The following is a 26294-nucleotide window of genomic DNA, read 5'->3' on the forward strand; positions in this document are numbered from 1 at the left end:
CTCAACACAGTCCTCGGAGTTCACGTACCAAACAGAAATCTAAGATCAGCTAACAAAGCACTTCTTACAATTCCATCAATAAAAACAGCAAGACTCACACAAGTAAGAGAAAGAGCTCTATCGCTAGCAGGACCCACACTATGGAACACCATGCCTTTAGAATTAAGGTTACAAAGCGACAACAAATCCTTTCGAAAAAACCTAAAAACCTGTTATTTAAGCAAGCCTATCAAAGAAAGTAGGTGAATAGTGAAGCCGGTGAAGTGCGAGATATGAACAAAAGCGATACACGTGTAGATGTATTTCATTTATTTTTTTATATTACTTTGTCTGATCATCCATCACTATAAGATAAAGTGACACTGATAAAGTTAGCATTGCTTTTAATTCCGAAACCCCCCCCCCCCCACAAAAAAACACCGTACAGTATCTTATCACACTACATTTATCTTATTTAAAAAAAACTATGTACCGGACCGATATGGCACTTGTGCCTATTGTAAACGGTTGTGATGGAAACTACAAAACGACAGTATAGAAAAGACTTAAATAAATAAATAAATAAATAAATATTGCTAAAAGTGAAAATTAGCAGAAAACATGACCTACTAGCATTACTTTAAGTGTTTATACAGCTGCTGTTGTCTGATTCAGCAATGAACAGATGTGCATGCTTCGTCTGACCCAGCATGGCACTTCTTAGGTTCTTATGAGATGCTCTCTGTTGACTGTCCTGGGGTAAGATATATGTGACACCCCTCCCCCCTCCGAGGCAGTTTGTTACCCAGGCTATGGGAGGGGCAGATTACAATAGAATAAAATATGATAAATCCTTGAGTCCAATTGCCTTTAAGAGTGTAAGACTGTGTCAACACCTCAATACCACAGTAAGTGCCTCTTCTTAAGAACCCCTTGCCTGTAACATTGTGTAACATATGAAATCACCACACAGGAAAAGACAATATAACTGTTTTACTATGAACTTGGGGTAAAGTAAGAAGAATGAATGGGTGAAAAATCAAGATAAGTAGCAAATGCACAGTAACAAATACACAATAATAAAGGCAGTGCCAAATACGGTCAATTGTTATGTAAAGTAATTACAGCAGTAGCGAATGCACAATAATGCTGGTATAACTTATTAAGGACCAGGTAATATTGACCTTCCCACCACACGGTTTTATCATTTCTTACCCCTGGATTCAACCCCAGGTCTCACAGTCCTCTCGCAAAAAATCTGAAGGGGGGGGGGGGGGATTCTGGACCATTTGCTACCTTTTGAAAAACTAGAAGATGCAGGCATAAAAGTCGAGAGCTGTATCTGGTGGAGTGTTTGCTTCCTGAGAGGAAAGCACAATCCTCTGCTCTTTCCACTGATGAGGGCAGACTTAACATCAACATTTAATTAGCAGGCCCTGGCACATTGAATCAGTGTCCTAGCTGGCCGTAGACACTGAGGGAGTCTGTGCCTCGCTTGCCAAGGGCTACAATCCTAATGCTGCTCTGCACTTCTCACTAGAATGCTGTGTGCTACTTTTGTCTGTCCAGGTGGTCGACTTGAGTCCCTACTTTGATGAATCCTGGTGTGGAGATCACATTGCCAAATCAGCCCCCATCTCTGATCTCTTGTCTGTTGGCTTTGCCTTTCTCTTTCTTCGATACCAGACCACTCTAACAGCTGCTGAAAACAGAGTTATGTGGTTTCAGCTCTCAGCACTCATCCTTTCAGGTCATGATCCGAATAATTTGGGAGAGTGGGGAAGAGGTGGGAGGAGAGGCAGCAAGGGTGGTCAGGGAGAAAAGGGGTGGGGGGGCGCAGTGCTCAGAGGATGTGTCTGGGTTTGGTTGTGCTGATTAAGGAATGTCATTCATGCATTGTATTGCAGCTGAAGAGTATTACCATGTCCTTCTCACATGTAGTACTCTCAGATTTTCTTGTTTCAGCTGTCCAGCATGTTTGTCTAGACTATAAAATTTTCTTTTTAAATTAAATGTAACAGATGGGGCACGTAAAAACATGAGAGTCCAGTACCTGAGTGAGTCTAGTACCAGTCTCTCAGGAGGGTTCAATGGGAGTTTGGGTTGAGCAGATGGTATAGTGGACCTGGGCCCAAAGGCAGGAGTGGCAAAGATTTTTTGATCTGGTCAAGGAAATCCCCACTAGAATCTCCCCTCTATGAACAACCCTGTTCCTTACTATCCCAATTGTTTGTGCTGCTGATTTTCCACCTATATAAAAAAGCAAGGTCCACGCCAATGTATATTTCCAGCATGTACATTTCTATTTCTGGGGATACTAACAATAAATATTTATGAAAATAGAATAAGTCACTGATTTATTCAGGGTTCACTGGTTTGCACTGCCAAATTGCAGCTTTTGTAACATTAAGTTAACTAGTACCAAAAACTTAGATAAAAGTCAGAGGATTCTTTCCTATGTCTCAACAATGTACTCAAATACTCCTCACTCCCTAGGAAATATGTTGCTCACATTCCCTGATTTACATTAGATCAAGTCTACCATTAATTAAGGTACATCAACTTTCTCTCAATACCTACATCAGCTTTCGTTAAATCAGTTCTCATTCATGAGATACAGGGTAACACCTCTCCTTGGTCAAGTAGCTCTGTATCCTTGCCTCCATGACTCTCCTTCATGCATCGTCGGCTCAATTTTCTCCCCAACTTCCTTTCTTTTTATGGTTCTCTACCAGCTTTGGAGCCTTGCACCTCTCCTATTCTTCCATTTAGACCCTTGGTTGCTTCCCCATGGGAGGAAATGCCTGTAGCTCCTTGGGTCTTTACCCTTGAGGGGGGAAGTAACTGCAGGGCCCTCTCCAAACAAGGATCCCAAGGCTCACTAGCCTTCTAATGGCTCCTCTTATCAAACTTGGAACCAGACATTACAAGTTTACAAATTTATCATGAGGTATTCTATCTGCACCTTCGCATACCCCAATGTATATCTTAATCTCTCGTCCCCCTCTTATTTTTCCTCCTCCAAGTTATACATCCTTGTTATAATGTAACTTTACTCTCCTTCAAATTGTATTTACTGTTTGGTTGGTTATAGTTCCTAATTGTTTGATGTAAACCGAGTTGATTTGATTTGTATCAAGAAATTCGGTATAGAAAAGCCTTTAATAAATAAATAAATAAATAAATAAATAAATATTCCTAAGAATATTGCCCCCTAGAGGATCTATTTCTCAACCCTCTTAAAGGCACTACATTATTAGAACCCAATAAACATTTTCTCATGATGTTGCACTGCACACTGCTCTTTCATCATACACTCTGTCTTCTATTGGCTATGTGCAGCAACTGTCTACATTGTATTTTTTTCTTCTACCAAGTACACATGTACAAGATCCCAGGATCATTTCAAAGCTGCTTCCACCCAGATCTTCTCTCAGGCCATGCTCTAGTGATAAAGGGCCCATTTATGGGGCTGGTTACATTAATATTTATTACATTTTTAACTTAACATCTCAATTAGAAACAAAAACATAAAATCTAGGCCATTAACAGAATGAAATTAATATATAAAGAATACAATTAAAAAAGTGAAACAAATACTGTATAAGCTTAAATCCTGTAAAAATAAGATCTACAATATAGTGAAACAAGTCAAACAAGGAAACAAAACTATTTATAATTAATTATATACAAAAGGCAAATACATGAAGGGAGAAGCAACCATAAACTCTAATCTACACAATAAGCCCAGAAGGACAGAAATCTATGCAGACTTATGATGTAAAAATTCTAATTTTCAAACCTAAAGAAAACATGATTCCCCTGATATGCCAACAGACATTTACATGGAAATCTAAGAATTAAACACACCCCAAGTTGTAAAACTCGAGGTTTCAATTCAAGAAAACATTCTCTCCTTTTCTGAGTTGCACTCGATACATCAGGAAAAACTCAGACCACTATATATTTAATAATAAATCATTCATATGACAGATAAATCATTCATATGACAGATAAATCATTCATATGACAGAAATATCTTCTCAAGATCTATTCTCTATCGGATTCCAAAACAAAATAAAATATCATAGTAGTCTTAGATGCCAAATTGCTATTAGATTTCTCTAATATTTCAGATACTTTAAGTAAATCCAATGATGCTAAATTCTCATTAGCCTTATTTGCCTCTTCCTTAGAAATAGACAAATAATATACCTTAGATGTTGGTGGTGAAGCCTCTATGAGAATTTTGAGAATTTTTAGCAAATATTTCTTAAACCAGAGGAAAAATTTAAAACCACAAGTTCCTCCTCTGCAGAGGGTTCTTCAGGGTTTCTAATTTATTCAAGACTACTCGATTGCCAGCAGCAAGTTTGTTCATGTTTCTGAAGCTGTTCAATCCTCATTTCTAACATATCCAGACAAGCACTGTGAGCCTGAAAGGCCTCTTCCATCTTCAAAATTTTGGGGGATAAACTTGCTATAAACACAATCACATTTAAAACCTGTGAAGTCAAGATGGCTTTCCAAATATCTTCCAGTAAATTTCCTGGGAGAGTACATCACAGGAAGTCAGGTGGCAAGAAAAATCTTTGCTTTCACAGCCTGAATCTAATTTCACCTCTCCCTTAAATGTAAATACTGTCCTGGTTCCAAGTGCTACTGCTGCCACTTCATCAACTTTGGTGGTGGCTGAGGAAGATCCATTTCTGCTGTTATCCATTTTGTCTGGTATTGCTGTCACCAGCTCACCGCCGTCCTTCATTCTAGCAAGGACTGCTGAATCAACATGGTGCCTGCTAGAAACAAATCACTGGTAAATGATGGCATCGAGGGCAGCAGTGGTGGTGTGCAAACCCCAGAGCTCAATGTGATACCACTGGAGGACAGAGGCAGCACAGCACGGCCTGATTCCATTGCTAATAGGTCTCTCTAGGGTGACCCTGGTTGTATGAAGGATGGCAAATTTGTCAGAAGGGCCCAACAGAGAAATATGGTGCATAAGGAAATACATGGGACTTCCCCTTATATTTCACTATGCTTACAGGTATGAAGAAATTACATTTTCAAAGGAAACAGTAGTCCTCTGATAGCGTCTGCTGTCTACCACTCCCTTCCAGATGCATTTTGCCACACATTATTTTGTTATTTTAATATGGTTACCACACTCCCTTAAGATAAGAAACATTAAAATTGTCATTGACTGCTACTCCATTATTTATTCAGAGCACAATACAGTGATGCCAATCATAATTCCAAATAGTGTTTATTACATTGATTATTCTGATGCATCATAGCAAACGTTCACCAGAAGCAGTAATTCTAAAGCAGTATCATGGTATATAATTATGCCACAGCAAATGAGAGGTTTAGAAAAGATTGATAAGCTTATCCACTGTACTGCAGTTTTAGCATTCTGGGACTCATTTGTTGGTTAATCATACTGTGTATCTTATTTCATCTGAAATCTCTGACCTTTGGAATCTAATTATTTACAAATTGAAAATATAATTTAATTTAGTTATATGTGATAGAGGTAATTATATTTTAGTGTTACAGTACAGTAGTTTCCTGTGCTTACTATTACCATTAGAAAGTAGAAGAGGAGTACCTACCATTTTATCCTGCCAAAGACAGAATTTATTAAAGGTAAATCAACATAGTAGCTGGATATACACAATATGAAGGCAATTTTCTAAGATATCTAGTTGCCTAATCATAAAGTCAGTGCCTAGATTCCTTGGTTAGAAAATTTCCCTGGGCATAGTGATGAAATATAGCCAGGTACTGAAAAAAATGGGTGTTCCAGGAGGTGTTTTTGGGTCAGGAGAAGAAAAATAAGTATATAAGAAGTGTATATTAAGACTCCCTTAAAAGACCAGGACCAGCTTAGAGGCCTGGAACCAGTGCAGAGATCCAGTCCTAGATACATTGCTGAGGCCCTGAGGTCTGGTCCTGTCATTGAAGTCCCTTACCTTGAAGCCTAGTTCCCTCACCGAGGCCTAGGCCTGGCCTGAAGGAATAGGCCCTGGCAAACTGATGTCTTTTTCTATCCAGTTGCTTCAAGAAATGACTTGGAGGATGGCATTGGAATGATGTCAGTGCTGCATCTTACTGTGGAGTGGATGATTCCATTTTAATGTATGGCATTAGCCATACATTTCTATGGCTGTACACCAAAAGGCATCATAGAGATGACATAAATTTATGAAGCTCTGGGACAGAAGATGTTGGGTGGCTTGGGCAATGGAACAAGGCCTCATAGCCAAGCCCTAGTGCTGTGTCTAGGCTGCAGTGGTAGAACCAGGCCTCAGGGTCAGGCCTTGGTACCTGGACTAGGCCTTGATGAAGGGATAAGGCCTCAGGGACAGGTCTCAGCATGAGGATTAGGCCTCAGTGATATGATAAAGTCTCATGGATGGGCTCCAGCAACATGACCAGGCCTCAGGGCTGGGTCTCAGTGCTTAGCCTAGACTTTGGCTCTGGGACCAGGCAGACCTCAGGAACAGGTCAAGGCAATGGAACCAAGCCTTAACCCTAGACCTCAAAGGTGGGATGGGACCTCAGGGGCTCAGCAACAAGGTCAGAAACAGGCCAGCCTTCAATGCTGGAACAGGTCTCTCCACTAGGATTCAGTAGTACAAAGCCTAGGACCAGACCTATGTACTGTGAGTCCCAGGGCTAAACCTCAATAACCATGGTGATGACCAGGTTTCATGGCCAGGCCACAGCTCCTGGCCTATGCTACTGTGACAAAACCAGGCCTTAAGGCCAGGCCTTAGTGCTGGTAGAAGGCCTCAGGGATGGGTCTCATCACTGAGACCAGGCTTCTGTGCCAGGCCCTAGCCCCAGGCCTTGATGATGGGATCAGTCTTTAGGGCCAGCCTCTGGCACTGGTCCTAGGTTGTGGTAAAGAGACCAAACTATATGGCCAGGCACAGGGTCTAGGTCATAGTGACAGGACCAGGCCTGAGGGTTGGACCTTGATGCCTGACTTAGGCTTCAGCAATGTAACCAAGCTTCAGAGCTGCAACCCCAGAGCCAGGATCAGGCCTCAGATTCGGTGCCATGTAGGGTTTCTAGCATCTTTGATTATATTGCCATACATGTTTTTAACTCATTGTATTTTATGTTAACATATTAGGGTTTTAATTCTAATTTGTTCTGAGTACTTTTTAAAATCTGTATAATATACTTTTTATGTTACTTTGTTTCATTTTTAAGCTTATTTATGATTATTTATAAGTAACAATGTATCTTTGATTTCTGTACCTCTATTCATTGGTTTACTTATTCTGGTTCACTCACCTCTCTTCATATTTGTTTGAGTTAGAATGTATGATATTATGAGAATATACTGACACAATAGATGTTTCAGAGACATGATAGAAGGATGATAACCAATGGGACACTGTGATATCAGCATATAACACATTGATATGACAGGGCACATCAAATTGGTGAAGAGAATGCACTATATGTAAAGAATGGCATAAAGTCAAGCAGTTTAAAAATCCTGGAAGAAACTGAATGCATTGTGGAACCCTTATGGATAGAAATTCCATGTGTGGCAGCAAAGAGTGTACACTACCGAGCAACAAAGGGTATTGATCTCCATTGTCTCTTCCCCAGCAGCCTACAGCGAAGAGAAGGGGAGTGTGGTGAGCCTGAAGCAGAGAACAGCCACTCTGATCCCTAACCCTTCCCCTTCCATCCTGCCCCCCCCCCCCATTCCACCTCTCCTCCTGTATTGCAGGGAAGGATTAATTCAGAACCAGACACAGCAATGGGTGGGGGCAGTGGGAGGCACAGACTTGTCACAGGTTTAAAACTTGTGATCAGTAGTGCCTATTGTCAGTGCTCCAACGCTGACCTTGATGAATGGCATTACTGCTCACAAATTTCAAACTTGTGATAATTCAACCCTTTTTTGTGTTAATGATCAAGGGCTTAATTTCTGACTGAACAATTCAGAAGGGCAGCCACTTTTCTTTCAGGGACCTGAGAAAGCGGATTAGAGCCTGCCATGTATATCGATTCTGGATCCCCTGAGGAAACAGAACAGAGTCAATAGTTGCATAGATTATTTATGGCTCCCCCAGCCCTTGGGGGAAGCAGAGAAGAACAAAGAGTATTGGAGCAGCTTACCCTGGGACAAGGGCAGCCACATGGCTTTGATTTTTAAGCAATTTTTCAGCACAATTTAGTAGGCTGTGAGGACAACAGCTAAGGTAAAAAAAACATATAGGGTAAATGCCTGTCAGTTCCACTACTTCTGCCACTCCTGGGTGTGTTGGCTTCCTGCTTATGCCATTACCCCAGGTCTTGCCATGTTTGCTGCTGGTCACTACACTGGTGAGGGCAAAAGGGCCATGAAAGAGAGGATGGGAGGTGAGTCAGAGTCGGTGATAGTTTGTGGGAGGACAAATATGCTCAGAGAGGCTGTAGATTGTGTGGAGGAGAGAGAGGGAAAGAGTGAGTCGGGAGATCAAAGATGCTGTAGGGTATGAGTGAGGGGATCACAGGGAGGGCAAGTGAATGGTAAGATGTGGGAGGGCAAAAGAGTGAGTGATGGGACCTGGCCTTGAGCTGGGCCTCATTTTCAAGTCTTGCCTTGGGTATTTTCATCGGAGGCTATTTTATGTTTGCCTCATTCATTTGAAACAAATTCACATCTCTAGTTCTTTTTCTAGATATGCTATTGACTTTGAATGGTAATTTCAAAAGATATAGCCTGTCTTTTCACAACCCAAGATGTGAATGAGCTCTATATCTCTGGTAAGTTTAGTTTTTGATCCTTCCTTCTTTTCTTCTAACACCTCCCTCCCCCTTGTATAACTTAGAAATTTGACAGCTTGCCAAGCAATAAAGCTTAGACAACATAATGAAAGTTAATGGCACTTGGAGAGTCAGGTAATTTGTATAAATTAAAAACAACTTAGTAAAGTACAGCTGGAACAAGTACTGTGCATGCATAAAAAATATCATATGCACAGTGCTTCACGCAGGGTTAATAAGAGACTTTCAAACACCCACAGGTTGCAGAATGAAATAGCGATTATTTTAATAAAATACAAAGATTCAAACATAAAAGAATGAACTAGTATTGTAAATTTTAATAAATTAATTCTTCCAGATTGTTTAAACATGAAACGCTTATCAATGTTTTTAGAACACAAGCACAGATTTGACAATTTTCTGACTCCTGGCTAAGTTACAAACATACTTAAAACTTGACATTTACCATCTGTTGCCATGCAATTTGTCTGGCTCTTTTCAAATAGAAACAGGCCCCACAAAATGAGATAACAGTGGGAATGCTATACAACCCAGCATGTGTTTCTTAGGATATATGCTACAGAAGATAGTGTTGCCTTTTGTCTAATACTTGTGCTTTCATTCACAGCAAAACAGTATCACAGGAAACAAGCCTGGATTTGTTAATAGGCACACTAGGCCTGTGCCCAGGATAGTAAAAAAAACTGGGGGGGGGGGGGGGGGGGCAGCAGACTTCCTACTCCAGCTCCTCCCCTCCCAGGCTGTGTTCAGGGAACAGGAGGTAGTGTGTGGTGGTGGTGAGCCTGCAGCAGACAGAGCAAAGAGGGATAATTCTGGGGAGATTAGGAGGCACAGGGTAGAGATAATTGGAGGATGAGAAGAAAGGCTGGGGGATGAGAGGAGGATCAGATGGTTTGTATTTCTCTGTGTGAGAGAGAGGAGAACAAGAATAAGGGTAGGTGTTCATGTGTGTGTGAGAGAAGGGATTGGTGCCAACTGAATGTGTGTGTCATATTGGGTGGGATGCTAGATAGGAGATACAAGAAGGAGCAGGACCGGGGCAGGGTAAAGGCACCTCCCGCCTCTCTTCTCACTCACTGCAATTCAAATCCTCCCTCCCTTGATCTTAGATTCTATCCCCCAAGTTCTGGAAGCTCCCTTCCTACCTCTCCCTTCTCCCCAGATCCTGAAACCCATTCCCCAACCCTTCCTATTTCCTCTTCCTCAATCCAAGAACCTGCCTCTCTCTCTCTCTTCTTCCCCATCCCAGTTTTCTAATCTTCCCCATCCCCCATCCTCCCCATCCCTAATCTTCTTTCCTTCTCCTACTCCTTCCCATTCCTGATTCTTCTCCTTTCCTCTCTCCATCACTGGGGGTCTCCTCCCTGTACTGAATTTGAGATTACTTTTCCTCACCAATAAAAATAAAATAAATTATAAATCATACTAATAAATATACTGTAAAACAAATGTATTTTTATAATGTAATATAAAAGATAGAAATTTGTTTTTCAGAATTTTTAAATTTTTACCACAGTGTCTGTTGTGGCAGTCAAAAAGGAAAAGGAATGTTAGAAATTATTAGAAAGGGAATGGTGAATAAAACGGAAAATGTCATAATGCCTCTGTATCGCTCCATGGTGAGATTGCACCTTGAGTACTGTTTACAATTCTGGTCGCCACATCTCAAAAAAGATATAGTTGCGATGGAGAAGGTACAGAGAAGGGCAACCAAAATGATAAAGGGGATGGAATAGCTCCCCTATGAGAAAAGGCTAAAGAGGTTAGGACTGTTCAGTTTGGAGAAGAGACGGCTGAGGGGAGATATGATAGAGGTGTTTAAAATCATGAGAGTTCTAGAATGAGGGGACTCCATGATGTTAACATGTAGCACATTTAAAACTAATTGGAGAAATTTTTTTTTCATGCAACGTACAATTAAACTCTTGAATTTGTTGCCAGGGGATGTGGCAAGTGCAGTTAGTGTAGTTGGGTGTAAAAAAGGTTTGGATGAGTTCTTGGAGGAGAAGTTCATTACCTGCTATTAATCAAGTTGACTTAGAAAATAGCCACTGCTATTACTAGCATCAGTAGCATGGGATAGACTTATTTATTTATTTATTTAAGGCTTTTCTATACCAAATTTCTTGATGCAGATCAAATCAACTCGGTTTACATCGAACAAAAGTTTTAACAATAACGTAGCCAATAAACATATTACAAGACTTAGTTTTGGGGTACTTGCCAGTTTCTTATAACTTGGATTGGCCACTGTTGGAAACAGGATGGTGAGCTTGATGGACCCTTGGTCTGACCCAGTAAGGTAATTTCTTATGTTCTTATTCCGAGCTGCCACAAGAAATGAGGAAACTGTGTCTGAGAGACTTTCTGCACTCTATTGTTCAACCTTGGAGGGGGGGGGGGTTTGACAGGGGGCAACAGCACCAACAGTGCCTAGGGGTGCCAAAATCCTAAACCCATCTCTGATAGGGAAGACTTTTTAAAAAGAAGCCAGAGCACCTAATTTGGGGGGTTATTTTCTAAGGCCCTTGTCGCACACAAAAAGGGCATTTTCGTGGCAGTAACATTAAAATTAGGGGGAGGGGAGGAGTGGGGGCGGAGTTAGTGAGGAGTCGGCAGCGGCACTGCTGCCAGCAATAATGTTTCGAACATTATCGCTGGCAGTAGCACGAGGAATAGCACCACTTTTAATGGTGGCACTATGCCCATGATAGCCTGCAGCCAGCTGCACCACCGTGGTGCAATCAGCTGCAGGCTATTGCCCGCCTGCCCCTCTTTCATCCCCCCACCACCTTTAGCGCAGGCTTCATCATTCCACACGGAATGATGAATCCTGGCTTTGGCTTGTTAAATTTTGATCGGTTAAATTTAGTTGATTTCTAGCCATATCTAATCATCTAGATTATGGGCTGAATATCATCCTGAATCTAGCCGGTTAGAGTTAGCCAAGTAGACACTGAGTGCTTAGGCTTTTGGATGCTTAACTTATGGGTGTGGAAGACAGACAATATAAAAAAGACATTTATTTGGGTAAATACCTACCGAAGTAAATTGGTTGTTTGAAAATTGCCCACCGTTTAGTTGGATAAAAGTATGCACAGGAACAGGCATTATGAGAGGCATGTTTCGGTTGGGAGAGGGAGGTAAGGCACATTAGATTACATTTCCAAATCTATGTGTGTTATTTTCAAGGGTAAAAAGTACCTACAGAAATAGCAGGAGCACATCTCCTGTGGGCATTTTCCCTTTCTGAACTGGCTCAAAATTTGAAGGTAAAAATACCTATGGATTTTGCATATATGTGAGTAGCTGTCAAAATTATCTCATCTTAAATTATCTTAATGCATGGTGCAAGGTAATGCGTGTTATTGTGCATTCTTAGGACTGGATTTTCAAAGGGTTACGCACGTAAATGGTCATATGCACGCCGGGCCTAAAGCCCCAAGATGCGTGTAAGTCCTGGGGCTTGCAAAAAGGGGTGGTCCGGGGGTGGGGCGGGGGCTTGGCCAGAGGCCTCAGACACAGTGGCCATTTGCGGCTGTGTTGGAGGATTGCGTGCCGGCAGGCTGCTGGCATGCGCTACCTGCGCCTGCCTCCAGGAAGGCACAAAAGGTGAGATAAGGAATTGGGGGGGGGGGTTAGAGTATGGCTGGGGGGGGGAAGATTAGGGGAAGGGGGGGGAAGGAAATGGCGGAAGGCAGTGCAATTCGGCACACGCAAGGGGCACAATTGTGCACCCCGTTGCTTGCGCCGACCCCTGATTTTATAGCCTGCGTGTGCATGTTATAAAATCGAGCGTACATGTGTGTGCGCCAGGTAGCGCTCACACATGTATGTCCGTGCGTAGCTTTGAAAATCTACCCCTTAGTGAATAGTCCCCATTGCCAATAATGGGAGGCAGGATAAATAATGGATTTTCCACTTGTCACACTTCAGGTTATAGATGCATTAGCTAGCTAGTACTGAAAAGCAATGCTAGACGGCATTTACAAGATCCATCCTCCTCTCTCCCTCATGACACACAATCATAGTAAAGAACTGGATCCCCCAAACCCTGATTCTCCCCTCCCTGCCTGATCACTGCTCTTGAGCCATGGTTAGCTTTCACTGAACAGCCACATTAATGTGACTTATGGAAGACACATTAACATGCCAATGAGCTCATTTGCGTGTTTCTGCATATTAATGAGCTGATTTTCATTTTAGTTCAGAGATCCATGTTAATGCATACCTTTTATGTACTAAACAGTGTTAATGCTTGTAGCATATGTTAATACTGTTTTAATGCACATTAAGGCCTGTGCTAGCACTAGCACAGTTTAGTTAATAGGCCTATTAGTTGACTGAAATCTTTTGAAAAACTGTCTTCTTAATAATATAGTAAATGATAGCAGAAAGAGACTTTCTGACCCATCCAGTCTGCCCATTATTTTCTGTTCACACTGCCAAGGACATAATCCAGCTGCCAGCTATAGAACCTGTTTATATAGGATATCACTCCTTATTCAAAACTATTTATGACGTTTTCCTTTATTGTACTCCACCCTACTGAAGCTAAATTTGTTTATCAGCTCTCTACCATGACATCTCCTGCCACTTTCAAACTTAGGCTCATGCTCAGTTGGGCCAGCTGGACTGAAAGACCTCTTTTGCCAGATGCAGATAAAAACAGAATAGATAGCCAAAGTACAGTAGAATAGATGCTGTAGGACTCTTTCTGCTGTACGTGCTAGTGCTTCACATCGACATCTTTTTACCGTGTTTAGTGCAATGTGACTGGTGAGGATTTCTGATTTCATTGCATTAAAAAGGTGCTGGTATGAGGTACTAGAATGTGCTACCAGAAAAAAAAAAGCTCTGCACAGCTGTAACAAAGCAGCTTGTTTAACAATGAATAGACCTTTTGCAGCCATACTATTATGATCATTACGGTAAGTTAAGCACAAGAAACAGGCACAGAAAATATTCAACGAGAAGAAGAAAGATACTGCAATGAAAGACTGGAATAATTCCCACTAGTCCAGCTCGAATTATTAAAGTACTTTGATAATGAATGTTGCAGATTAAATAATGCTGCTTCTTAAAAATACAAGTTTAAAATGAATGCTTCTTTATCCAGATTCCCAGTCCTTACAAATAATTAAAAAAAAAAATACTTAGAGAATCAAGAAATACCATATCTCAAACTGAATTATTTATAAAATATTACTCTGAGTTACAGTCAAGGGATGCTTGTCAGTGGCATTATTTAATGGGCAATTCATTGGGGTGATTCGAATTCCAGTGGATCTCTTTTGCACATTTGCTCTCCATGTTAACAGGCAAGTAAGAGAGCAACATATGAGGTGAAGGCTTCCTGTGTGTATGTTAACGCATAGCACATAATTATTTGCAATAGCTTGTCAATTTCTTCAAGAGCAATGACTTTGCTCTGACAATGTATTTATTTATTTAGTTTGTATTCAGCTCCTGCCTATTCATTGGTAGCTAAATGTAAGTTACATTCCCTGTCCCCAGAGGGCATATAATCTAAAGGGGTCATTTATTAAGCTGCGGTAGCTTGTCAGTATGCAATAGTGGGGGAGATATTTTCCCTCTCTAGAGTGGAAAATACCATGGAAGTTTTCTCAACTGCGGTATTCGGTGGCACAGTTTACTGTATAGTATTTTTCCATCAGTAAAATACCATTGGGAAAAATACATAGGCTTTACTGCTTGAAAAAATAATGCATGATAGCTGCCCATTCACCCAAGGTCACCATTATGTTAATGGGTCTGAATGAAAGCTGCCTAAAAAGTAAAAAATCCCTAGGGGTCATGAGATACCCGTCTCACTTCCCCCACCTTCCCTTCTGGAGGCAGCCCCCAAGGAACTAATTGAAAAAATAAATATTTAAAATTTACCTGGTGAAGGCCTTCCCCCATTCCCAGCCCCACCCCTTTTGGAAAATATGATACCCCAGGCCTTAGTAGCCCCTCAGGCTTCACAACCATCCCCTACCCTAGTCCATTCCCTTGGCTCCCTCCTGATGACATCTAGCAATCTCTGGAAGCTGTGGGGCTCAGAGCCCCATGTGATAGGAGCATAAATGATAAGCGGCTGGCCAGAACTATTTTTCTTCAGACAATGCATGGACTGTTGCCTAGGGACATTAGGAGCCCCGCTAGTCACCAGGGATTGCTAGGGATGATTGGTGGAGGTGGTTGAGGGCTTGGGCTAGGGTAGGAGAGACAGACATGAGGACTAAGGGGGTGTAGTGAGGCCTTTTAGGAGGGATCAGATGCCGAGGATTTCAAATTTTTCAGAGGTAGGGTTAGGGAGGGGCATCCACTGTGCAACTTTATTTTTTTGCTTTTAGTGCCTTAGGGCTGCATCTAGTGGTGGTGGGGGTGGGGGGTAGGGATCACAGGACCCATAGAATTTTTTTGTTTACTCTTTGTAGGGGCTTTGTTCTGGCCTCTCTGGCCCTTTAAGACACCGCCCAGCAGCATTGGGATACATTTTAGTGTCCTGATGCTCTCAGGGAAAGTTAGCTTCAATTCCAGAGGTCTAGCTAACTCATGAAAATAACAGAGCTTGCAATTTTTCAGGCAAGTTGTGTTATTTTATTATTATAAATTGCCTAATAATAAGCTGCTTTACATGCATTTGCAAACCATTTGTACGCAAAGTAGCTCATTGCCATTTTGGCACAATTTGGGGTAAAATAATGGGTGGTATTTTAAATACCACATAGTAAAAGCCTAATGCAATTTAGTAATTATACCCCTAAATGTGTACCTGATGCAATGAAGGGTGAAGTGACTTGCCCAAGGTTACAAGGAACAGCAGTAGGATTTGACATTGGTTTCCCTGGGTTCTCAGCCTGTAGCTACAACCACTTAACTTCCAGTCCATGAAAGTTTTATTATGAAATGGAAAATGGCTGCAGGAAATTTTACATCGTGATTCACAAAGGCAGTATCATGCTTGACATTTTTTTAATCAAATCATAACTGCCTCACACCTACACTTTCCTGGAAGTATGTTCTCAACTAAGAATGTATTTCCCCACTCAGAAATGATATATTTCTCCTATCAATTCAATACAGATGATCACAATCCTTAGGAGGGAGCATGCATATTAAATGCTCTAAGGACCAGATTTTATTCTATTCTGCATCTATGGGGGAGTAAAGCCTTTGTGAATCAGGTCCTAAAGTTAATTCATGTTAGATTTGTAAAGCAAATATGACCGAAAAAAATTTAGCTTGGTCTGCTCTGATCTGGTTGTCAGCATCTTTCCAACTAACTGAACTCAATTTTATCTTATTGTAGCATCAGTGAAATTTCAGAAGCTACACTGATAAAAACAGGATGATAAAGACTTCCATTTTACCTCCAAAAAAGCTAGTTATTGGTAACAGATATATTTTTTAATTTCAGCTAGAAGGAAGAGAACACTGGTTTTATCTAATGTGTTTTAGTATAAATGGTGATTTCTATATGATAGCATAGTATTCATCATTGTTTTCCAGAATTATTTTTTGACCATCTATTTCTAGTTGGTCAGGAAAAGAACAATAAGGTTAGGGCCTTATTTTTATCCTTATGAAGATGTGGGCTTATAGAAAGGCTACACATTTATAGAAAGAGAATATCATATCAAATATGCTACAACACACTTAAGTGAGGCTGCTGCAATGGTTGTTTTCTGTATCTATATAAGACAGAGACCCTTAGAAGAGTTGTGGATTTTTGTGTTGAAAGTCTGAAAGAGGAGTGCTTTTTCAGTTTCCCTTTTCTCGGAGAAATCCTAAGACCAATTTAGTGGAACACAGATTTGTGGAGATTTAAAGACTTTCTAATTGATTTTACCTTTTGAGGATAGAGAAGATTGTTTATTTTGGATCTTCAGTTGAAAGGAAGACTTTCTGCTCTTTCACCTTGTTTTGTTTGGAAACTTGTTTATTGCCCATATGATTCACTTAGCCTGAGAGAGTCAGTGCCCACAGGCAAACATCTTAGAGAAGGTAAGGATACTGATCTGATATTCAGAAAAAGCAGGAGAGAGAAATAGCACCTGTGAGATACTAATTCACAGCCTATACCCATCCAGAGAGTCAAGGAGGAAGGGAGGGGAAGGTGCGGGGGGGTGGAGGGAACGGAGGCAGGCTGCGTGGCTCGGTGCGCACAAGTCACACAATCGTGCACCCCCTTGCGCATGCCGACCCTGGATTTTATAACATGCACGCGGCTGCCCGCGCATGTTATAAAATCGGGCTAGATTTGTTCACACCGGGTTGCGCGAACAAATCTGCACCCATGCGCAGGTTTTAAAATCTGTCCCTTATTGCCTAATTTAATGTCTGAAGAATATCTTTTGGGAGTCTCTTGACATGGATCACTTTCATTCAGCATGGCTTAAAGATAAATGATACCTGCATCAGAGTGAAGTCCCTCCTGAAGAAACTACTAGTTGGTGAAACAAAGACTTTTTTGGGTTTTTTCTAAGAGGAATATTTAATGTAGTTTGTTTTATTTGTTTGAGATTCTCTAACCTGTGTAGAGTATTGAATGTTATTGTTAAAATGATTGAGGTGCTATATAATTCTAGTAAACAATTTTTATGGAAAAGAGAGATATAATTTGAAAGTAATTGATGTGACATATTGCAAGAAGTTTTTGCAAGTTGATTTATTTTTATTTATTTATTTAAAACATTTTCTATACCGTCGTTAAGTTAAATACCATCACAACGGTTTACAGAAGGGCACAATAAAGAGAAATATGGGTGGTATAGATTACAAATTACTCATTTGCCATCATAGTACAGTAACAATGTAAAATAATAAACTAGGTGTGTAAATTAAACCTGATTGTTAGGAACAAATTAGGCAGTTTGATTTTAACATTAATATGCTTATTTAGGTTACTAAAAACTTCTAGCTTGGTGCATCCTTATTGCTCAACTATTTTTCTCCTTTTCTTTATCTTTATAAAATACTTGTTTAAAAAGCCAGGTTTTCAGATTAGTTTTGAATAATTTCAGATTTGTCTGTAGTCTTATTTCGAGTGGCATGGTATTCCAGAGTACAGGACCAGCCAATGACAGTGCTCTTTTCCTTACTTGCGTGAGATGTGCTGATTTGACAGAGGGGACAGTTAGTAGAGCTTTATTTGCAGATCTCAGGTTTCTTTGTGGTACATGCACGCGCAGTGCCGTGTTAAGCCAGTCGGCTTTATCATTGTGGATTAGTTTATGGATTATACAAAGTGCTTTATATTGTATTCTTTGTTCAATTGGAAGCCAGTGGAGTTCAGCAAGTGTTCCTGTAATATGGTCACTCTTTTTTTTGCCTGTCAAAACTCTGGCAGCGGAATTTTGCAATATTTGCAGAGGCCAAATTGTAGATTGAGGTAGTCCTAACAGCAGGGAGTTACAATAATCTGTGCTAGCGAATATCATTGCTTGTAGAACTGTGCGAAAATTGTTAATCGTTAATAGAGGTTTTAGTCTTCTTAGGATCATTAGTTTTGCATAACCTTCTTTTATTTTCTGTGAGATGTGTTGTTTCATGTTTAGCTCAGGGTCAATTATTACTCCTAGATTCCTAACTTTTGTTGCTATCTCGGTGGTTTGAATTTTTTTGTATAGTTTGTTAGCTAGAAATAGTCTTTTTTAAGAATTGAATGAAAGATGTGAATGATCTTATGGGTGTGTTGTGGTGAGAATTTTATTTTTCAATATGTTATAGGCTAGCAATAGTAGTAAAATAGCTGATTTTTTGTATTAAAGCTATGTTATTTATAATAAATATGTAGATCTAAAATTAATGTGATACATTTAGAATTTGAGTGTATTTATTTTAAGATTATTGTGTAAGAATTTTTTGTTACAAATTTTTTTTAAATAATTTTTGCATTTGGTGTTAAAATACTGTTGATATTCTTGCTTTTATTTATATTAGACAACTTATCGACCATTTTGTAGCTTCTATAAAACTGTACCCATAAGTCTTTGGGTAGAATACATCTGATCATTGTTCATTTTATCAAAACATAATGCAGCCAACAAAGAGATTCATTGTCATTATAAAATGATACAAAAATACCAATAATTCCTATTTCTTTTTGTGTTGCCTATCCAAAAAAAAAAAACACAACAGAATTGCTTTTTACATCTTTATGCTATTATGCTATTATGCTTTATGCTCAACCTCAAACCAACCTCAAACCCTCTCTCACTAATTCCTGCTGAATATTTATCATACTATTACCATTCACAACTGTCATATTTATTCATTTGATTACCTATGTACCGTTTCATAGTCTTATTTTTTCACTTGCTATTCTAATGTATCAATAGGCTGAAATATAAATATTGTGCTGTTCAATTTCTCCCCTTCCATCCCAAGTTTATTTTCCTTGTTTTTTGTAACTTTCCCTCTCCCTTTTTCTGATTCACTGTATTTAAAGTTCAAGGTTCTTATTGAAAATATTGTTTTTTACGTTACGTTATGCTTTACACACCTTGTTATTTGTAAACCGGGTTGATGTGATGCCTATCATGAAACTCGGTATAACAAAAACAATAAATAAATAAATAAATAAATATGCTAGATTATTTATTATGCTATTATGCTTTATGCTAGATGAGAGTGTCGGACCACACTCTCATCTCTACCTCTTTCGCTTTGAAAGAAACCAACACTCCTAATATACCTTCACCTTCATTCCAATACAGGAGGCGATGCTCCCCAGATGATCTTAACAACCTGTTGGAGTCACAGCTCCCTCTATTAGATCTCACCGACCCGAACACTGCCATTCGCTCCTGGAACAATATAACAGAAAATATAGCTAGCAAGCTCTGCCCTTCAACTATAAAAAAATTTCACTCCAATGCCTCCAACAGACAACCTTGGTTCACCAATGAAGTCAGAAAACTAAAACAAAGCTTAAGAAAGAAAGAAGCGACTTGGCGTAAAACTCCTTGTGACATCACCATTTCATCATACAAATCCACACTATACCAATACAAAGCCCTCACCTCAAAATCAAAAAAAGATTATTTTGCATCTAAGATTCACAACCTGGTCTTTGATGCTAAAGCCCTTTTCGCTTATGTATCCAGCCTCACTCAAACCATACCACGAGAAATCCCCGGCGACATGGCACAATCCAAAGCTGAAGAACTCGCCCAGTTTTTCCAAAATAAAATCAACAATCTTTTAACTCAACTGCCTTCCAATACAGCTGACGCCCTCCCGACATATCAACACCCGACCTTCATAAACTCCAGCCTAAACACTTTTGAGCCCATCTCTTCCACTGAGATACAAACCATCCTGAGAAGAATGAAACCTTCGTCTCATCCTGCAGACCACATCCCCACCAAACTACTCCTATCTATTCCAGACACAATAGCCACATCATTGACAAACATCAACAACTGCTCTCTAGCCCATGGATCCTTCCCAGATGATCTCAAAATGGCCTCAATCTCACCACTCCTAAAGAAACCCAACCTTGACCCGAAGGACCCCAACAACTTCCGCCCCATAGCTAACCTCCCATTCATCGCCAAGATCATGGAAAAACTAGTCAACTCTCAACTATCAAACTACATTGAAGACAATAATCTCCTCTTCGCCCCACAACACGGATTCCGAAAAAATCGAGGCACAGAATCTCTCCTTATCTCTTTGACAGACCATATCCTATTGGGCCTCAACAAAGGAAACTCATTCCTAATGATCTTGCTAGACCTATCGGCAGCATTCGACACGGTCAACCACGCCATCCTCCTAAACCAGTTGTCATCCATAGGAATCAGCGGCACCGTCCTTTCCTGGTTTAAAACCTTTCTCAACAATAGAGGTTACAAAGTTGAACTCCAAAACAAGGAATCCTCAAGATTTGACTCTGCCATTGGAGTCCCACAAGGTTCCTCATTATCTCCGACTCTATTCAATATTTACCTTTTTCCTCTATGCCAACTTCTCACCGACCTTAATCTAAAGTTTTTCCTATACGCAGATGATATTCAAATCATCATCCCTATCAAAGACACATACTCTAATACTCTTGACTACTGGGAATCTTGCCACCAAAAAATCAAACAACTACTCAACAGCCTACACCTCATCTTAAATTCCTCCAAGACTGAGATCCTTCTCATCTCGCCTGAAAACAACACCAACAACAGTACTCTTCCTACCAATCTTCCTACCACACAAACAAGGCACACATCAACAAAACAACCAAAGACTGCTTCTATAAACTCCAGGTCCTGAAAAGGATAAGACCTCTTTTCCACGCTCAAGACTTCAGAACGATCATCCAAGCAGTCATTTTTTCGAAACTGGACTACTGCAATTCCCTTTTGCTAGGTCTACCTTCATCCTACTCCAAACCACTACAGATGGTTCAAAATTCAGCAGCCCGTATTCTGACAGGCGCAAGGAAAAGAGACCACATTTCCCCCGTCTTGAAAGAGCTTCATTGGTTACCCGTATACTTCCGCATCATGTATAAAGCCATAACTATCACCTATAAAACTATACATCAACTCACCACTCTCGATCTCCAATTCCCTCTCCAAGTACATAATTCTACTAGACCTACCAGAGATGCTTATAGAGGCTCCCTCCTAGTTCCCCCAGCGAAAACGACCAAACACATTACCCTAAGAGATTGCGCCACCTCCACAGCTGGCCCTCTACTGTGGAATTCCATTCCTACAGACCTCAGACAGGAGCCCTGCCTCCCAACTTTTAGGAAAAAACTTAAGACTTGGTTATTCAAGCAAGCTTTTCCGGACACAACCCAATGACACAATCCAATGACTCCTAAAACACCTTGCCATTTGTATATAACAGTTATTTTGTATACTACAGTTAAATTGTATATTGTTTAACCATTTCTATCCTCTCCTCTTCCTTCTCCAAGTTCGGCCACCCTTGTTAAATGTAACTGTACCTTCTGTCACCACAGTTCTAGTTCTATGTATTTATTGCACCCCCGTTCTATGTAAACCAGCAAGATATGTTTTCATGATTGCCGGTATATAAAAACTCTAAATAAAATAAATAAATAAATAAATTTTAGCATGCTCCATTCACAAAATTCAGAAAAATAGAGTTCATATGTTATAAAAATTAGTGCAGGTAAAACAATAATGAAAAGAACAAAAAAAAATAAAATGGAAATGAAATTATATATAGGGGCAGATTTTTAGAAGAACGCGCGTGGGGTATATTTGTGCGTGCTACCCGGCGCGCACAAATGTACACCTGATTTTATAACATGTGCGTGCTGCCACACACATGTTATAAAATCCGGGGTCGGCGCGTGCAAGGGGGTGCACCTTGCACACGCCGAGCCCTAGGGGAGGCCCGATGGCTTTCCCTGTTCCCTCTGAAATAGGAGCAGCCTCAGAGGGAACTTTCCTTTTGCACCCCCCAGCCCTACCTAAATCCCCCCCTACCTTTGTTGTCTAAGTCAGCGGTTCTCAACCGGTGTGTCACGACACCCTAGTGTGTCGCCAAGCACCGGCTGCTGTGTCGCGTGTTCCCGGTCTCTCCCGCTGCTCTTTCTTCCCTGCTGCCATTGCCGCTGGGCTATCAGCACGTTCAAGCCCAGCGGGAACGGCAGCGGCGTTAAAAGAAGCTGTGGCACTTGTGGCTGGGCTTTTCTTCTTCCCGCGCCCCCCCCTCCCCGTGACCCAGAACAGGAAGTGATACGCGGTGCGCGGGAAGGAGAAAGAGCCGGCCCGTGCCGCGTGATAAAGTAGCAGCAGCAGCATCATCGCCCCCGGGCAATCGAAGCAGCCGGTAATCGAGAAAGGAGAGAGCAGCAGGAGCCTCCCACGGCCGATGGGATTCTTCTTTCTTGGCTTGCAGGGGCTGGAGGAGGAGGCTGCTGCAGCCAACATTTGTGCTCGGGGAGGGGCGTGGAAGAGAAAGTGAGTGAGAGAGAAGCAGCCAGCCTGCGTGTGATTGAGAGCATGTGTGTGAGTGAGAGAAGCTGGTCAGAGAGCTGATGTGTGTGTATATGTGAGAGACAATGAAAGTGACTGCTCAAGGAGATGACTGATGTGTATGTGAGAGTGTGAGACATTAGTCAGGGAGGTGACTGATGTGTGTGTGTGAGAGAGAAAAAGCATTGAAGTGAGAAATCTGGGTATGTGAGAAAGCATGGACGTAAGAAGCCTGTTGTTGGGGGAGGGGGGGAGCTGTGTGTGTGAAAAAAAGCATGGGAGTGAGAAGCCTGATTATGTGAGAGAAAGAGCATGGGAATGGGAAGCCTGTGTGTGTGTGCGTGCATGAGAGCGAGAGACTGGTTGGTAAGGTGATGGGGTGTGTGAGAGAAAGAGACTGGTGTGTGTGAATATGAGAGAAAGAATGTGATTCAGGGAATGAGAAGCCTGTGCAGTGGAGAGCGAGCATGGAAATGAGAGAGAGACTGGTGTGTGTGTGTGTATGTGTGTGTGTAACAGAGAGAAAGTGATTATGGGAATGAGAAGCCTGTGCATGTGAAGAGAGTGAGCATGGGAGTGAGAAACCCGAGTGTGTGTGAGACACAGCATGTGAGGGAGAAGCCTGTACATGTAAGACAGAACATGGAAGTGGGAAGCCTGTGTGTGTATGCATGAGAGAGATCAGGTGACTGGTGTGTGTGTGTGTGTGTGAGAAAGAAAGTGATTAATTATGGGAATGAGAAACCTGTGCATGTGAAGAGTGAGCATGGGAGTGAGAAACCTGGGTGCGTGTGAGACACAGCATGGGAGTGAGAAGCCTGTATATCTGAAAGAACATGGGAGTGGGAAGCCTGTGTGTGTGTATGCATGAGAGAGATCAGGTGACTGGTGTGTGTGTGAGAGAAAGAAAGTGATTATGGGAATGAGAAGCCTGTGCATGTGGAGAGAACAAGCATGGGAGTGAGAGACTGGTGAGTGTGTGTGAGACCATGAGTATAGAGCTTAGCCTCTACTGCTGCTTCTGCTGTGTGTTACGGCCTGCATGGAAGAGGAGTAGGAGAGCTGCTGGAGGGGGTAAGTAAAGGTGGCTTTTTAAGTTTATTTTTCTTGATTGACTGCCATTTTAATTATTTAATATTATGTGATGTGTCTGCTTTTTTTGAAATATTTTATTGGTGTTTGGAGAATTTTTTAATAGTTTTTATGAGTTTTTAATTGTTGGATGTTATTCTGTTCATAGCTGTTTTGAAACATTTATTCTGCTTATTAGTATAGTTTTACAATTATTTCTGTTTGGGGATCTATAGCTGCTTGCTAGTTCTGTTTTCCTAATAAGAGGTGTATTGGTTTTTAGGACCTGATTTAATATTTGTAGTGTTGCCTTTTCATAGATAGGGTTGCTCCTATTTGAGTGTATTCCATAATACAGGTGTAAATGTGTAAGGATTAGTTTATGTGCATTACTACAGATCCTGGGAGTATGTTAGGTCGGTTCTGTGTCTGTTACCGAGATGAAATATTTTACTAGCATGTAAGAGTTTTATCAGTCTTATTTGTTGTGTTTTCTCAAGAGGACATGCATTGGTGGTATACTGCTGTCTTTTCATAAGTAAGGCTATTGAGCCTGGAAGTAGAAGGAGTTTGAGTTGCTTTTACTGAGATGACACCAGAACCAGAATATCTTTTTTGTAGGGTGAGTTGTATGGGGAATGTCATAATTCTGCTTTACATCCATTATTGTGGGTCAGGGGGGGTTCCCGTGGATGCAAACTGTACTTTTACATCTAGCCCCGTGACGATCATGGGTCAGTGTGTCACGCATGTGAGAACCATCTGTCAGGTGTGTCCCGACAAAAAAGGTTGAGAACCACTGGTCTAAGTTATGCCTGCCCGGCCGGCAAATGGTGTACCGGAGGACTTGGGACTGCCCCGGACTGCCGCCCCATCCCTAGCCCGACCCCCCTTCCCACCCCTTTTTCAAAGCCCCGGGACATACGCGCATCCCGGGGCTAGCGCGCCCCGCCAAGCCTATGCAAAATAGGCTTGGCGCGCGCAGGGGGTGTTTTAAAGGGTTGCGCGCTAACCCTTTGAAAATCTACCCCTTACTGCATAAAAATAAAAATAACATAACTTCATGAAACAAATTTTCCCCATGCATTCTCCAAGCCAACAGGTTTGGCAAAAAATCTTACACATATTCATACCAGAAATAGGTCTTCTCAAATAAAACCATAACACAACACAGAGGCTCCTCAAGCTTTGCTCTATACTTCACAATATACAAAGCAATAGGGGTGTGCATTCGTTTTGAACTTAAATGGAAAACGCAACTTATTTTTTTTTTTTAACTTAAAAAAAAGATGAGGCTTAAACGATCGGATTTCCAACTTATTCAACATAGCTATGTTGAATACATTGTAAATCGCGATTGTTGATCTAAATAAAAATTTAAACCCCTCACCCTCCTTAATCCCCCCCCCAAGACTTACCAAAGCTGGCCAAAAGTTCCGTGAGGGTCCGGGAGCGGACGCGTGGGGAATCACGTGACGTCGGCGTCACGTCGGAGTGACGCGGCGTCACGTGATTCCCCCTCGGGTTCGCTCCCGGACCCCTCGTTGTGCCCAAAAGGCACTTTTGGCTAGCTTGGGGGGGTCAGGAGGCCCCCCCAAGCTGGCCAAAAGTTCCTTTTGAGCCCAACGAGGGGTCCGGGAGCGAACCCGAGGGGAATCACGTGACGCCGCGTCACTCTGACGTGGCGCCGACGTCACGTGATTCCCCTCGGGTTCGCTCCCGGACCCCTCGTTGGGCCCAAAAGGCACTTTTGGCCAGCTTGGGGGCGTCAGGAGGCCCCCCCAAGCTGGCCAAAAGTTCCTTTTGGGCCCAACGAGGGGTGCGTTAGCAAACCTGAGGGGAATCACGTGACGCCGCGTCACTCTGACGTGGCGCCGACGTCACGTGATTCCCCTCTGGTTCGCTCCCAGACCCCTCGTTGGGCCCAAAAGGCACTTTTGGCCAGCTGGGGGGGGCCAGGAGGCCCCCCCAAGCTGCCCAAAAGTTCCTTTTGAGCCCAACGAGGGGTCCGGGAGCGAACCCGAGGGGAATCACGTGACGCCGCGTCACTCTGACGTGGCGCCGACGTCACGTGATTCCCCTCGGGATCGCTCCCGGACCCCTCGTTGGGCCCAAAAGGCACTTTTGGCCAACTTGGGGGGGTCAGGAGGCCCCCCCAAGCTGGCCAAAAGTTCCTTTTGAGCCCATCGAGGGGTCCGGGAGCGAACCCGAGGGGAATCACGTGACGCCGCGTCACTCCGACGTGACGCCGACGTCATGTGCTCCTTGCAAAGGAGTTCAGGAATGGCGTCCTGACCCCGCTGGACCACCAGGGAGTTTTGGTAAGTCTTGGGGGGGGGGGGGGGGATTAAGGCGGGTGAGGGGTTTAAATTTTTATTTGCACATATGGACATAGACTCAACTTATGGAATTCTCCATATGTCCATATTGACCGCAAATGGGACCCCCTTTCGACTTATGGACTTATGAACTTAAACATTT

The sequence above is a fragment of the Rhinatrema bivittatum genome, chromosome 10 (genome assembly GCF_901001135.1).
Source record: "Rhinatrema bivittatum chromosome 10, aRhiBiv1.1, whole genome shotgun sequence".
In the NCBI taxonomy this organism is placed as follows: domain Eukaryota; kingdom Metazoa; phylum Chordata; class Amphibia; order Gymnophiona; family Rhinatrematidae; genus Rhinatrema; species Rhinatrema bivittatum.